This window comes from Pelophylax lessonae (assembly GCF_965119305.1).
Source record: "Pelophylax lessonae genome assembly, chromosome: 1".
Classification (NCBI taxonomy): Eukaryota; Metazoa; Chordata; class Amphibia; order Anura; family Ranidae; genus Pelophylax; species Pelophylax lessonae.
Window position 1 is genome coordinate 216,928,584 of NC_138768.1, and position 17,580 is coordinate 216,946,163.

General features: G+C 39.3%; 1 protein-coding gene across 2 annotated transcripts in view; it reads left to right on the plus strand.

Annotated features, from left to right (window-relative positions):
- KSR2 (kinase suppressor of ras 2) overlaps positions 1-17,580 on the plus strand; it is a gene marked incomplete at its 3' end in the record, with an annotated part of 683,082 nt that overhangs the window by 396,126 nt on the left and 269,376 nt on the right. The window lies entirely within an intron of this gene.

The window sequence follows — 17,580 nt, forward strand, 5'->3', positions numbered from 1 at the left end:
CCCCCCTTTACATAATAGTGCAATCTCCTTTACATCACAGTGCCCCTTTACAGTAATGTAACAGGGATTGCTCTGTGAAGCGGGTACTGTAATGCAGGGGGGCTGTGGAGTAAAGGGGGCATTATAATGTAAGGGGGGCTGCTCTGTAAGGGGGCACTGTAAAATAAAGGGGGGCTGTGATGTAAAGGGGACTGCACTGCAAAATGGGCAATGTGATGTAAAGGAGCACTGTATTGATTACAGTACCCCTTTACAGTGCAGTCCCCTTTATATTACAGTGCCCCTAGCAATCACAGCCACCTCAATCACAGTGCCCCTGCAGTCTGCCCCCCCTCCCCTTTCCTCTCTAACGTGATACTTCCCCATCCTAATGTCTGCCTCCCCTGCACAGGACTCCTACCTTTGGTATGGCAGAGGCTGTGATCAGTCCGTGTGTTCTCTCCTGGCTCCTCTGTCCGTCTGTAACGCTCCTGCGTTTTTATTGTAAGCTGGATTTGCAGCTGCAGAATCTCCACTCAGTAGTCATGTAGAGATGTGTTGGAATACCAGATCCAACTCTCCAAACTCATCACTGTGGGCCTGTCTGCTTCAGCATACAGATATACACACACTCAATAAGATGTTCCTTATTTTATTAATAGCATATTGAAATATAAATGAACAAAACCAGGTTTTGCTGCAAAATTCACCTTCACCTTGAGATTGGAACTTGGGATTCTCTCGCAGTACTTTTTTTCTGCCACTGGATATGCTCAGTCTAACTGTAAGCATTAAGGAGGAGCGAACCAGGCAAAGTTCTGTTTGCAAGAACCCAGCAGGAAGTCCTTGATTCTTGAACATAGGTCTGAGCCCTGTTGAAATCTATTGAAGCCAAATCTGACCTTTTTCAAGGCTGATTTGTAAGCTTTTGTTAACAAAAGACACGTGTAGCTGGGCACTGCCATAAGAGACATGTACCAATGTAAAAAAAAAACACATTTAGCAGGAAAAGGATCTCAGCATTGAATATACACAAATCCTTTAAATAACATGTTTGGTATATGTCTTTAAGCTGCATGTGAGTTTACAGAACAGTATAATCCAGATAGTAAACAATTGAGCTGCAAATTTGAAAATGACTTGCAAAGCTATTGCTAGACTTGCCAGGCTTCACATTTTTTTTGCACAATTGCACATCTGTATTGCATGACTCCAGATCAACTTACTTTGCAAACATTCTGAAAATCTGCTGCAAGTTCTGGTTCATTTATGTTGTGCAATAGTCATCCCACCACAGTGGTCTATGTGGCTGAATTTTCATGCTGTAGACTTGCAGAGCTCTTGATGTAGACTCACCACTACAACTTTGCTCTTGCTAGAGGCTTGCCACACAAATTTGCTACAAATTGGAAAAGTTTCAACTAGAACATGTGCTTCAAGTGCTCTGAAAACTTGAACTTTAACTTGCCACTGAAAATTTGCAGCAAGTTAACAAGACTTGCAGTTCAACATTGCCACCAAATTGTGGCAAGTTATCCTTGCTATCTGGGAAACCCCTTAAAAGTGACAGTTAAAGCAGTAGTACATGCATACAGTGCATCGCATACTAGCTCGTTATGAAATACTTACCTTAAAACGAAGAGTGGCCGGAGCCGCGATGACGTCAACCCGCTGGGTTTTAACTTTCCGCTAACTTCCTGGCAAGGAACTCTAAAGGTCTGCCGGACCTTCAGAGCGCATGCGCCGCTAGCGTCAGTGGCTGCATGCAGTGCAAATATCTCCTAAACCGTGCAGGTTTAGGAGATATTTATTGTACCTACAGGTAAGCCTTATTATAGGCTTACCTGTAGATAAAATTCACAAAAATCGGTATACTACCACTTTAAATAAACAAAAAACACTAATGCTACAAACTTACAGATCCTTGTCCAGCTGGTATTTGTAGATAAACTGTCCAGGAACCTGGGAGAAGTCATTAACCAAATGTGTTCATGATTAATGCTGGATCTACATCACAGGATGTGATTATTATTAATTACATCAGGGGGCATTGCTTCCATTGCTTTAATGGAATTTTTGCTAAATTACTTTTTCATAGTGTGCATTTTTATTTACAGATCTGTTTTTTGGAGGTTCGCCTATGGGAGGCCGGATATCTGGGGGCACCCTGATTATAAAAGAGACTTCCAGGTTCTGCCAATTTATCCCTCCAAAGCCCCCACATCCCTTTTGTGGAACAGGATGCAAGGATGAAGCCCTTGTCCCTCCCCTTAACATGGGGACAAGGTGCCTTTCAAGGGGGAGGCTGTGCAGGGAGCATGGGGTGGCAGCATATACCCCCTCCTTCTGAATCATACCAGGCCACATCCCTTTTGAAACTGCGAGGGTTCCTTGCAAATTAAGCCCCCCCCCCTTTTTGTAAGGCAACTTGTTCCCAGGTTGAGGAGACAAGGATGTAATTTCTACATCTTGCTCCCAGAAGGGATGTGAGGGCATGTGCCAGGGGCCTTTTCGAGTCTAGAAGCCCCTTTATACTAAAGGTGCCCCCAAATATCTGATCCCCGATAACCTCCAAAATTGAAAAACACACACAAATCATGAAAAAGTATTTTGCTAAAAATTCCATAAACAAAAAAAACAATGTCACCTGCTGTAAATTCATCATTAATTTCCAATCAGGCAACAATGTAGAGCCAGCCTCAATCATGAAGACCCACCACCACAATGTCCTGCTACCTGATAATGTTGCCCTATCACCACCACGACCTGCTGTCTGACAGTCTTAACCTCTCCTTACTACCATGGCAAAATTACAGATCCCCAGTCAGCTGCTGTTTGTACACAAACTTGCCAGGAATCCTGGATGATGTCATTGACCAAACTTGTCACAGAACATGTAGGTCTGGTGCATAGATCAGAATGCAGACAGACTACTATTGATCCATGCATCAGACCCATCAGAATGAATGTACAATCTGAGTTACGCTTGGAGATTCACGCAGGCAGGTCTGTGCAGCTGGCTATCTGCTATTGATTTAAACATCCTGCATGGGTAAATTTGTCTTACACCTTAGTGTTGAGAGTGCTTGGTGTTTACAAACCACAGCCGGGAGTCCACCTTTACTCATGTTTACCCACTCGTGAACATCATTCAACTCATTTCCTCTGAGCCCAGATTATCAAGATCACCCTGGACCCGTCACAGTATTTTATTGAACAGAGATAGGAGAAGCAGAACAGGGATGAGCTCATCTCTGTCACTCTGCATTCCCTTCCTATTAGCATGCTTCTTTCAGCACATGAACTGATTGGCTTCTTGTGCTGCTTCTTACTCTCACATTCCAGCTCTACTTTTCAGGAGGCTGATACTAGGGATGATCGAACGGTTCAGGTCGACCATCGGTTCGGCCCGAACATTGGGTGTTCGAGGTTCGGCCGAATTTAGAACTTTTTGCCCAAAAAGTTCGGAATTCGGCAACCAGAACTGACCAAAATGCAATGCTTCAGGAAATGGGCTTTAAAAGCCCGTGATTGGACCAGAACCATTAGCAAAAGCCAATTGAGGGGGCAGGAGAATGCTAGGAATGTGATTGGAGTGGCTAGGGGGTCCCTAGACCAATCATTAGTGAATACGCCCCCCAGTATATAAGATCGCCCCCGTCATATTCCTAGCATTGTTATACTGGACATGGAAGAGAGTGGAAGCAGTTCTGTTAATTTTACTTTAAAAGTGTCATTTAGCTATTAGTGTGAGGAAAGGGATATCTAGTTTAGTTAGAGTGCTCCTTTACACTTAAGTTAGCTTCAAAAATTTAGTTTCTGTAGGGAAAGTGTTAAGTGTAAGGGGACCGTAGTGTAGTGTAGGGTTAACTGGCAGTGACTGCTATGGCAGGGTGACAAAACCCTTCCATAGCAGGGTGACCACTATAGAGAAATGATCATTTCTCTGAGTTGCTTCGGAACTGGAATATGGCTTCTCACCAGCCAAGCATTTTTTATGCTGCAGGGGCTGCCACTGCCAGTGCTTTTTTGAGGACATGTTTGATGTCAGACATGACATCTGAACATGTGTATAGGGGGTATATATACACATATATGTCTGTATATATACCCCTAGACATATATAGGTGTGATAGTAGCAGAAATAAATGCTTGCGCTAATGAAATCATTTACAGTAATATATTTCTGCTACTATCACACCTATATATGGCTAGGTGTCTATATACATATAATTATGTGTGTATATATACCACTATACACAAGTTCAGATGTTTTGCCTGCTTCAAAAGAACCCAAAAAAATGCCGAAAAAACGCTAGCGTCAAAAAAAAAATGCCCAGGTGTGTTTTTGCTGGCATTTTTTGGGGGGTTTTGGAGGCAGGCAAAACATCTGAACTTGTGTATAGTGGTGTATATACACACATCCATATATTTATATACACACCTAGACATATATAGGTGTGATAGTAGCAGAAATATATGCTTGCGCTAATGAAATCATTTACAGTAATATATTTCTGCTACTATCACACCTATATATGGCTAGGTGTCTATATACATATAATTATGTGTGTATATATACCACTATACACAAGTTCAGATGTTTTGCCTGCCTCAAAAGAAACCCAAAAAATGCCAAAAAAAACGCTAGCGTCAAAAAAAAAAATGCCCAGGTGTGTTTTTGCTGGCATTTTTTGGGGGGTTTTGGAGGCAGGCAAAACATCTGAACTTGTGCACAGTACCACTATACACAAGTTCAGATGTTTTTCCTGACTGCAAAGAACCCAAAAAAAATGCCTGCTATTAAACCGGCAAGGTGTTACAGCAGAGAAGCCATATTCCTGTGCTGAAAGTTTTCTAATACAAACAATCCTTTTTTTTTATGGTTCTGGACATGCTACAGAGCTGAAACTTCACAGGTACACCTTTTAGACCCCCCCAGACACAAAATCACACAAAAAAAGTTCTTAAAAATTGTAATTTTTGATAAAAAAAAGCCAATTATTGAAAAAATTTAAAAAAAAAAGAGAGATTTTTTGATTTTTACTTTGGATTTCGTATCTGGGGGGTCTAAAAAGTGTACATGTGAAGATTCAGCTCTGTAGCATGTCCAGAACCATAAAAAAAAGATTGTTTGTATTAGAACACTTTCAGATCACCAATATGGCTTCTCGGTTTCCACACCTTGCCGGTTTAATAGAAGGCATTTTTTTGGGTTCTTTGCAGTCAGGAAAAACATCTGAACTTGTGTATAGTGGTACTGTGCACAAGTTCTGATGTTTTGCCTGCCTCCAAAAACTCCCAAAAAATGCCAGCAAAAACACACCTGGGCATTTTCTTTTTGACACTAGCGTTTTTTTTGGCATTTTTTGGGGTTCTTTTGAGGCAGGCAAAACATCTGAACTTGTGTATAGTGGTATATATACACACATAATTATATGTATATAGACACCTAGCCATATATAGGTGTGATAGTAGCAGAAATATATTACTGTAAATGATTTCATTAGCGCAAGCATATATTTCTGCTACTATCACACCTATATATGTCTAGGTGTGTATATAAATATATGTATGTGTGTATATACACCACTATACACAAGTTCAGATGTTTTGCCTGCCTCAAAAGAACCCCAAAAAATGCAAAAAAAAACGCTAGCGTCAAAAAAAAAAATGCCCAGGTGTGTTTTTGCTGGCATTTTTTGGGGGTTTTTGGAGGCAGGCAAAACATCAGAACTTGTGCACAGTACCACTATACACAAGTTCAGATGTATTTCCTGACTGTAAAGAACCCAAAAAAATGCCTTCTATTAAACCGGCAAGGTGTTACAGCAGCGAAGCCAACCTCCTGTGCTGAAAGTTTTCTAATACAAACGATCTTTTTTTTTATGGTTCTGGACATGCTACAGAGCTGAAACTTCACATGTACACTTTTTAGACCCCCGATCTGAAATCCAAAGTAAAAATCAAAAAATCTCTCTCTCTTTTTTTTTTTTTAATTTTTTCAATAATTGGTTTTTTTATCAAAAATGACAATTTTTAAGAACTTTTATGTGTGTGATTTTGTGTCTGGGGGGTCTAAAAGGTGTACCTGTGAAGTTTCAGCTCTGTAGCATGTCCAGAACCAGAAAAAAAGATCATATAGGTGTTAAAGGAGGGTCCCACATCCCTGTTCTACTGAAAAATTATCTTTTTTTTTTTCATGGTTCTGGACATGCTACAGAGCTGAAACTTCACATGTACACTTTTTAGACCCCCCAGATACTAAATCCAAAGTCAAAATCAAAAAATCTCTTTTTTTTTTTTTTCAATAATTGGCTTTTTTCTCAAAAATGACAATTTTTAAGAACTTTTTTTGTGTGATTAATAGTTAATGGGGCATGACCAAGAACCCTAGGCACTTTTTAGGGGCATTTATTGGGTTTTAGGGCTTAAAAATGGTGTTTTTTGATTACTGACCGAAGTTCGGGTCCCCTAGCTGATACCAAATCAAATTTAGGTAGTTACACTGCTTTAAAAATAAATTTAATGATGCATTATTCATTACACAGTTGCCTTAAAGTGTTACTAAACCCAGGACCCTGCATTCACTATATCTGGTCTCCCACAGTACACAGAACATGGAAATGCAATTCATTTGGTAAATAGAAATTGCTAAATAACTTATATATATAGCAGTATATGCATGCCTGCCTCCAAAGACGCCCAAAAAATGCCTGATAAATGCCTGCAACAAAAACGCCCTGGTGGAGCGGAGCCCCATCCCTGTGCTACTAAAAATTCTAAGAAAAATTATCTTTTTTTCTGGTTCTGGACATGCTACAGAGCTGAAACTTCACATGTACACTTTTTAGACCCCCCAGACACTAAATCCAAAAAAAGTCATGCCTGCCTCCAAAGACGCCCAAAATATGCCCGATAAATGCCTGCAACAAAAACGCCCAGGTGGAGCGGAGCCATATGCCTGTGCTACTAAAAATTATAAGAAAATTTATCTTTTTTTTCTGGTTCTGGACATGCTACAGAGCTGAAACTTCACAGGTACACTTTTTAGACCCCCCAGACACTAAATCCAAAAAAAGTCATGCCTGCCTCCAAAGACGCCCAAAATATGCCCGATAAATGCCTGCAACAAAAACGCCCAGGTGGAGCGGAGCCATATGCCTGTGCTACTAAAAATTATAAGAAAAATTATCTTTTTTTCTGGTTCAGGACCATTTTAATGGAAAGTCAGATCACAAGTCGCTTCAAATAAGATAAGGAGGGCGACTCCCATTGAAGTCTATGGGACAAGTCGGATACAAGTCGCCTCAAAGTAGTACAGGACCCTTTTCAGAAGTTGGAGCGACTTCAGTAGTGTCAATTAAGACGGCACTCATTGATTAACATTGCTTTTGTTATGTCAAGTGACTTGGGGCGACTTGAGGGCACACAAGTCGCCTCACAAGTCGCGGCAGTGTGAATGGAGTCTAAAGGATCATTTGTCATATAAGAAACATACAGTATCATTCCATGTACATGCTGATGTATAAACGTTTTGTTTTGTTACCGCAGTATGAAAAAACTTTACTTTTTGCTGAGACTTACCCAACTCTGATATTCCATTTACAGTGTACATATGGAAAGTGTCCCTGGGTTATAAATTGCCAGCTGCTGGGGCTATCTTCCATTCTGCTCAGTGCTTCTAGGCAATTGTAATACTGTATAAGTCAATGGAAAATACATTTGGTAAAACAGCATTAATAATAAGAATGGCTTGTCTGTGTTATGAAAGTAACCTTGGTATGTGTGTATTAATCATTCAAACTTGTAAGAGCTGTGGCTTAAGAAGAATATAGAAGTAATATTAAATGCAGGTTTAGGCTGACCAATCATGTACAGAATATTCAGTAAAAAGGATGGTGGGGGTAAGTTTGTCTGTTTTTGTATGAGAACCTTCTATAGAGTATGAAAATGATCAGTGAGAGAATGCAAAGCTAGGAGAGATAGCATGTGCAATATTTATCATTCAGTAATCATGCATTAAAAAGCAAGGCCAGCATATTTATTCATGGCCCCCACCCCCAGTAAAAAACATTACATTTATATGTGCAGCTCATAAAATTAGAAAATCATCAAAAAGTTAACTTATTTCAGTAATTCAAATCAAAAAGTGAAATTCAAATATTTTATATAGATATGTTACACACAAAGTGATATATTTCAAGCATTTCTTTCTTTTAATTTTGATAATTATAGCTTACAGTTAGTGAAAATTCAAATTTAAGTTTCTCAGAAAACAAGAATATTGCATAAGACCAATAAAAAAAGGATTTTTAATACAGAAATGTTTGCTTACTGAAAAGTATGCCCATGTACAGTATAGTGCGCACCTGGTTAGGGCTCCTTTTGCATGAATTACTGCATCAACACGGTGTGGTATGGAGGAGATCAGCCTGTGGCACTGCACAGGTATTATGGAAAGCCTAGGTTGCTTTGATAGAGGCTTTCAGCTCATCTGCGTTGTTGGGTCTTTTGTCTCTCATCTTCCTCTTGACAACACTCCACATTGGCCACCATGCTGCAGCTCATTTTCAGGGTCTTGGCAATCATCATATAGCCTAGGCCATCTTAATGTAGAGCAACAATTATTTTTTCAGATCCCAGAGAGTTCTTTGCCATGAGGTGTCATGTTGAACTTCCAGGGACCAGTATGAGAGAGTGAGAGCGATAACACCAAATTTAACACACACTAATGAGTCACATGACGCCGGAAGGGAAAATGGCTAATTGGACCCAATTTGGACATTTTCACTGAGTAGTGTACTCAATTTTGCTGTGTGTTGAGTTATTTTGAGGGGGACAGCAAATTGACACTGTTATACGTGCTGTACACTCACTACTTTACATTGTAGCAAAATGTTGTCACGTGAAAAGATATAATAAACTACTCACAAAAATGTAAGGGGTGTACTCACTTTTGTGAGATACTGTATGTAATATTGGTCTTATGTAATATTCTAATTTTCTGAGATGAATTTTGGGTTTTCACGAACTGTAAGCAATAATCATCACAATTAAAAAAAGAAATGCTTGAAAAATACCACTCCATGTGTAATGCATCTATATAAAATATATATTAGTTTCACTTTTTGAATTAAATTACTGAAATAAATAAACTTTTTGATGATATTATAATTTTATGAGATGCACCTGTATGAAAAAAAAACCTGTTGAAAAAAAGTTAAAAAATGTACATCCCCCTGCTTTCTACAGTGGAGAGTGTGACATCACAATCCTTCTGGTGAGATCCTTGAAACCCCAAGTATGCCAGATCTCACAAGGAGGTGCTTCATGCCAGTTCTGGTGTATCTTTTTGTAAGATTTGGGATTCCTATCATTCCCAGGATTTCACCAAAAAGAGTGTGATATCTCCATAGTTGAAATGCAGGCGTGATGAAAGTTCAGTTACTTTTTTACCCTTCTCTTTTACACTTTAATGTGGAGTTTTAGTATGGAGGGTGGGAGCCCAGATGTTGCATTGCTGAAAAATATAAGTTGGTTACGGGTGACTTTTGTCAATGCGAAAAAGCAAAAAGCTAAAGTAAAATGCAAAGGCCAGTAACCAGTTACTACCTGATTTATGTTAACTGCAGGATGCCCAGTGAAAGATTAATTTTTATTAGATCCTTTACCTCCCACATTGGTCTTTACCTTATTCATGAAAACACTGTGTTATTAATGAATACTTCTCACAGCTATTTTTTGATATATACCATCAGTTAACAGTGTGCAGTTGGATTTCTCTAATGATCAAGCTCTTTTAAACATAGTTAAAGCCTTGTTGCTTTCTGGGTGGAGGAGCACAGCAGGGTCCATAATTCAGTATCGTTGCAGGAAGAATATTATTCTTGTGGTCAAGTCAGAAAAGCCTATTTGCAGTTATTCCATATCTTATTTTTAGCAGTTTGTAGCAGCTTTTTATAGATTACTAAGTGCACACTTCCAAAGGTGGAATTGTCACCTATCACTTTGACAATGGGCAGTTTGGTGTCATATATTAGAGACCTTCTTCCTATATCTACATTTTATTTTTGCATAATGTCTGTCCCCTCTGCTCTAGGCTCATAACCATAACAAGAGGATCAGACTGATGGCTGATGCTGTCTCTCAACCTCTACCTCCGAATGCAGAGAAAGTAAACGTGGACCTGTCATCTGTCAACGAGAGGTCTTACTTTGCTGTCACCTATGATAATAGGGCTGTCACCCATCCTCCTCCATTTATACCTATGCTAGGCTGTGTTAAAATGTGGACTAACACCGAGAATGCCAAGTTACTTCCCCACACACACCTGGCAAACAACATGCAACACACTTGACAAACAGAATTTGGGAAGTGATGAATATTGAGGCGGTAGGGTTTCCCTGGAACAAGCAAGCATGTGCAGCACATAATGCTGGAGCTATCAAAGGCAGTGTTATGGCTTCAATTATTTCTGTATATGTCTTGGATTAGTTAGTTCTTGCAGGATTGTATGCATGGAATCGTCCATATAGAAGTAAAAGAGACCCTAGTAAAGTATTATTTTTCTTCACTTGTATATGCACCATTTAATAATACAGAGCTTTCAATGGAGTCTTTGTTAAAACAAATTTTAAAGCCAGACTCTCTCTTTTAATACAGTAGGAAAGCAAAACACTAGTTTTGTACTAGATAACTCCTCTTTTCTAAATGGGAATAAATACTTCTGCTTTGAGAATACAGAAGAAAGAGACCCTGTCTCTCCTCTGACTCATGCAGCTGTGCGTATGTGTTCTGAGTGGAGATAAAATATTGCTGATTAGGTAATGCAAATAAAACTGATAATACAGAGTAACAGTAAAACAATGCAGAAAACCTTTAGTTAGCTGACGCAAGATTCCCAGTTTATGACTAAGGCTCCATCCACACTGGTGCGATTTCAGATGTAACTTGAGTCGCACAGAATCTCATGACAATGGAAATCACATTGTTTTCAATGGTGCTGGTTTACATGTAACTTAGCACAGCGGGATTTTGGAAAAGGTTCCTGTACTACTTTGGTGTGATTCCAGTGCAATTTTGTCCCCATAGAATATGCAAACCACATCCAAATTGCAGTATATAATTGCACTGAAAATCAGATCAAAATCTGATTGCAGAAAAATAAACCTAGCCTTAAAGTGGTTAATAGGAAACATTTATTTATAGTGGTTAGAAATAATAAGCACATCATACTTATCTATTCCATGTAGTGGAAGAGCAGCGCCGATCCTCCTCTTCTTGGGTCCCCTGCAAGCACTTGTGGACTCTCCCCCTTGCCGAGAGCTGCTTGCTCTGGAGCCACTCATGGGTGCTCGGTCCTAAACTGTCTGTGTGTCTGTGGGACACACAGAGCGTGGCTCAGGCCTGCCCCCCCCCCCTCACTGGCTGTGATTGACAGTAGCAGAGGCCAATGGCTCCTGCTGTTGTGTCCCAGCCAATGAGGAGGCAGATACCTAAGCAGAGCCACTGCTCTCGTACACAATGCTGGATCAAGATGGGGATCAGGTAAGTATTAGGGGGGCTACTGGGGGAGCTGCACACTGAAGATTTTTTTACCTTCATGCAAAGAACGCATAAAGTAAAAAGCCATCACCCTTTACATCCACTTCAAATATGTCATATATATGTTACAGCCAACGTGTGAAATGTGTGAATTCTATAGAATGCCTAATTTCACACACTGTCTGTAATAACAGGGGCCTTAGTCAAGGTAGAGGGAATTATGAACAGCTCCAAATACCAGTCAATATTGACACAAAACCTTCAGGCTTCTGCTAGAAAGCTTAACATGAAAAGGAACTTCATCTTTCAGCATGACAATGACCCAAAGCATGCATCCAAATCAACAATGGAATGGCTTCACAAGAAGATGAATAACGGTTTGGAATGGCCCAGACCTGAAATAGGTTGAAAATCTGTGGGGTGATCTGAAGAGGGCTGTGCACAGTAGATGCTCTCACAATCTGACAGATTTGGAGTGTTTTTGCAAAGACGAGTGGGCAAATATTGCCAAGTCAAGATGTGCCATGCTGATAGACTCATACCCAAAAAGACTGAGTGCTGTAATAAAATCAAAAGGTGCTTCAACAAAATATTAGTTTAAGGGTGTGCACACCTATGCAATCATATTATTTTAGTTTTTTATTTTTACTTCCCTCCACCTAAAAGATTTCAGTTTGTTGTTCAACTGAGTTGTACAGTTTATAGGTCACATTAAAGGTGGAAAATGTCTAGACTTTTTATATCCAATGTGGGGGTTTTGGGGGGTGTTGGTATGGGGCGCTACCACCTTGCACAGCGAATTGCTTCGTTGTATGTGATCCAAAAATGAAAGTGCACAGTGCTTGTTGGTGAACAGGTGTTGTGCAAATATTAAATGTGCAATACAGTGCAGATTTAAAATTAAATTAAAATTATAAAAACGGTAGTAATCGTGTATCAATTGGATTGTACCGTGTATGTATCACTCATCGGATGTAAACAATCATATAGTGACCAGTGCAAAAAAGTGCTAAGTGCAATATAGGTGATCAATAGATACTTTATTGTGGCCTCCTTTGAAAGAGGAAACTGACATCCGTGGTGAATATTACAAAACACTATGCAGTGTAAAGTGAGAAAGTAAAAACGCCTGTTGCGCGTGTTAGGAGTGAGAAGTGCTAATACCGTGGGTAAAGCACTTACCAAAAGTCCTCTCCCTTCTCACTCTAATATACTGTGTCTCCCTTCTCCTGATGCCTGTGAGAGCTGGTTGTTCCGTGCATACAGTTGCGCTTGCATCTAGGGAGTCAGTATACAAAAGACCAAGAGAGCTTCCATTGCGTAGTATAGTACAATATTGAGGGAAGAAATTAGCATCGACTCACTGTTAGGAAGTTCACCGTCAGCTTGTTTGGTGTGTCTCCAGTGTTCGGCCGCGCGGTATTTCCGCGTTCCACCGGTTGGAGCCACCTAACCGGAAGTGACGTTGACGCTGCTTTGCCGCTCTACGCGTTTCGTCACTGCGACGTCATCTGGGGCGGTCTGCACTTTCATTTTTGGATCACATACAACGAAGCAATTCGCTGTGCAAGGTGGTAGCGCCCCATACCAACACCCCCCAAAACCCCCACATTTCTTTACCCTTGTGGTAAGTTGGAGGCAGCATAACCATCTGATCCCCACATTCTGCATTTAAAACTGTTGGTTCAGTGCTTGTGTTGCTATCCATAGCGCGGGTGCACCCCAAACCTCCTTTTTTTTATATCCAATGTGTATATATATATATATTTATTTACACACACACATATATATATATATATATATATACAGTATATACAGTGTAAGCAATTTGCCTGGATATTTATATATTTACTTAAAATAAATAATAAAATAATATCCATAATATAAACCAGACAGAGGAAAATGGAAAAATGTTTGCCAGAATGCATTATAACAGGTGCACATGCAGCCCAGAGACCTCCTACATTTGATATGCATATATGTATTTTTTGATGGTCACTATTTGAATTAGCATATGCACTCCCCACTTGACAGTGCCTTGGGGAGACGATGGGTCACTCAGGTCCTAGGCACCATATTATAGTAGGGGTGGAAGGGGACATGTACTGTATGTTCTCAACTCCCAGTAGTGTTCCTGGTAGTGGAGATAGGATTGATGTGGATATACAACCCCAATTTCAAAAAAAGTTGGGATGCTGTGTAAAATCTACAGAAAACAGTTTGCAATGCTTTGCAAATCAAATAAACCTATATTTTATTGATATTTGAGAAAACATTTTAAATGTTCAAACTGAGAAAATGTACCATTTTAAGAAAAAATTAGGTAATTTTGAAATGAATGGCAGAAACACACCTAAAAAAAAGATGGGGAAGGGCAACAAAAAGCTGGCAAAGTGAGTGGCACTACCAAGAAAGAGCTAGAAGAACATGTTTTAACTAATTAGGTTAATTGGCAACAGATCAGTAACATTTTTGGGTAAAAAGAGGGAATCTTAGAGAGTCACATTGTCTCAGAAGTAAAGATGGGCAGAGGTTCACCAGTCTGTGAAAATTTGCATCTAAGAATTGTCAAACAATTTCAGAACAATGTTCCTCAATGTAAAAATGCAAAGACCTTAAATATATTATCATCTACAGTACATAGTATCCTCAAAAGATTTCGAGAATCTGGAGAAATCTCCCTGCTCAAGGAACAAGGCCGAAACGCAATATTGGATTGGATTGGATGTAAGTTTTGGTGAGATACTCACTTCTAAAGGGGTAAAGACACTGCAGCTTTTCTCATGTGAACACAGAAAGTGCATTTCCTGATTTTAATGAACCAGACCCTCCCATTCCAGATAAGCATGCCATCAGTCTGGTGAAACAAAGAGCCATTTCTTCACAGCAACAAAGAGTAGGAATACACTACATAGCTTGTTAAAGTCTTTGCAATGTACATTGATCACCAAGAGAGGTTTGTTTTTTTATTAAACAAAAGTGGAGTGACATTTGCCCAAAATCTTTGTGTGCTTCTCTTTTGGTAAACCAGTCTAATTCAGGTAAAAAAAACAAAGCAGTAGCAGTTTGTGGCGATTATAAACTAATGTATGCTGTATATCTACATCAGTGTTTTTTACACTATAAGTCAGGAACCAAATTGGGTTGTAGATGTATTTGGGATGGGTAGCCACTTGACTTTGTATCCAATAAGATTTTTGGGATTTTTAGTTGCACCCAGACTTTGAAAAACAACACAGATGTGTATCAGAAGCTGGAGTGTGTGTAAGTCAGGGGACAGAGGCAACCAACCAGACAAAAATATAAGTTGAAGAGATTCACTTAGCTTTACTAAATCTTACAGTAATGGAGAAGACTGTCTGCCATGTGTGCTTTCTGGAGAAGTTCTAAAAGCCTTAAATTTAACAAGTTAAAATGGGCATTTTTGACTAAACACATACAGAATGAAAACAAAACAAACCCATTGAATTTTTTAATGGTAAGACCGCAAGCATAAAAAACAGTATATCAACTGTGGAAGAGTAGTTTTCTATTAGGCAAAATCAGCTTGTAAGACAGTAGCTGTAGATATCATCCCATCATCGGTTTACATAAACTTTGTTCTGCAGTGGTTCTCATGTGCATTTTCTCCCATGATGTATTATGAATTTAGACTTGCATTATATTACAATTTGTGTGACTGTTTTTTTATTATATAGCTATGACATTTTGGTAAAATTGCCTTTTTTCAGTCCCAGCGCAGCAACATTTTACTTATTTCGGTCAGAATAAAAAGTTGAGGAACCCCTAATCTAAATAAAATGTATAACTATATTTTCTGGGGTTCTAAGTTGGAGTTCTGCATTTACATTAATTCTAACTAGTGGGGTGTAAGCTGTGGAGAGACAAATGCACACACCTACATGCACTATATTACCAAAAGTATTGTGACACCTGCTTTTACATGCACATGAACTTTAATGGCCTCCCTGTCTTAAGGGCCATACACACTATAAAATTTTCTGAAGACTTTTTCCTTCAGATTTACATTTTCTATGTAGTGCAAGGGCCTGCCAGATTGCATACAAATTGAAAGTGTTTAGGTTTGACCTCATATTATATGGTTTTGGTAAGTCTAAAGGAAAAAGTCTTCAGAAAATCTTATAGTGTGTATGGCCCATTAGTCAGTAAGGTTCAATATTGAGTTGGCCCACCCTTTGCAGCTATAACAGCTTAATTTCTTCTGGGAAGGATGTCAACAATGTTTAGGAGTGTGTCTATGGGAATGTTTGACCATTCTTCCAGAAGCCCATTTGTGAAGTCAGGCACTAATGTTATACGAGAAGGCCTGGCTCGCAGTCTGTGCTTTATTTCATCCCAAAGGGGTTCTGTCGGCTTAAGGTCAGGTTTCTCTGCAGGTCAGTCAAGTTTCTCCACCCCATACTCGCTCATCCATGTCTTTATGGACCTTGCTTTGTGCGTGTAAAGGCAGGCATCCCAATACTTTTAGTACATTTTGTATATCTTACATAAAAATATCAAACTTTTTATAATTGCAAAGGAAGGGCCATAGAGTGTGTATGAGATTAGATATTAAACTTTGATGTATAGGTTTGGATTAAGTTCTCTGTTGAACTTTTGGGATATTTTTTAGCAAAAATATGTAGCAGAATACAATTTGGCCTAAACTGATAAAGAAATTTGATTTTTTTTCAATTTTTTTTATTGGATGTTTTATAGCATAAAGTAAAAAATATTGTTTTTTTTTTCAAAATTGTCAGCCTTTTTTTCGTTTATAGTGCAAAAAAATAAAAACCGCAGAGGTGATCAAATACCACAGAAAGAAAGCACTATTTGTGGAAAAAAGGACATACATTTTATTTGGGTACAGCATCCTTCGACTGAGCAATTGTCAGTTAAAGTAACGCAGTGCTGTATCGCAAAGAATGGCCTGGTCATGAAGGGAGGGAGGGAAATCTTCCGGAGGGCAATTGGTTAATAACTTCAAAAGAATATCTGTTGATCTTATCAGAAATCTAGAGCTGTTCTGTGTCCTTTCTGTTTCATTTCACTGAGTTCTTATCTTTGACTACAGAACATTTAGTCCCTATGTTGTGAATATTAGGAGAGCAGGGTATATTCAATAGTTTAACAAAAGACAAATCGGCAAAGCTGAACTGTATCTTGTACATTTAAGACCTTCTCCTGTCCCACAACAGGAAAGAGCTGAGTGAATTTCTGGCACATTATCAGGTATCTTCTGTACTTGCGGGTCTTTGAAGGATGAGTGCACTTTCTTGTTTACCCCTTTAAGTTGACCTAACAGATTCCCCCCCTCCAGAGATGCATACTTCCCTTGATGCAACAGCTCCGGCCTACGGGGATTGTTTACATTCTGAACCACAGGCCCTATGTCTCCTGGTTGCAATTACTCAGTAGAGCCCCACAGAAGTTCATGGGGCCCACCTACCTATTTCTAAGGACACTAATGTAAAACGTTGGGACTGTGATTGAGAGTGCTGTGATGTGAAGGGAGGCCTGAAGACATTAATGTAAAGGAGGGATTGTGATGTGAGGATGCAGGGCTTGGACCCGAAAGGGGGGGGGGGGGCAGACTGTGATATGAACGAGGTGTAGCTGTAGTAGGGGTGTAGCTGTACGTAGGAAACTGAAAGCAGACTTAGTAGGATTAAAACAAAGTTTATTGATGCACACAACACACAACACCAATCCAACACCAGCAGAACATAAACACAGCAAAAGTTATTATCAAACACGACAGTGAAGCAAAACCAAACCAACAACCTCGCTATACATTATATATATAAATTGAGGGAAGCTGATATAAACAGTGACATAGCTTGGGTCCAATATTTGACAGATCAATGGCAATAGCTTAACATCACCCCAAATATAAAACAGTAGTATTTTTTTCCCATTGTATCAGAAGACAGCAAAAACTGGTCTTGTGCAAACACTTTTCTTGATAGAACAATGCCATATAGAAATGTTCCTGCTGGAAACTGATGGGGTTTTTTTTTTACTGGAAAAACTATAAAGATTTTTAAATGTAAA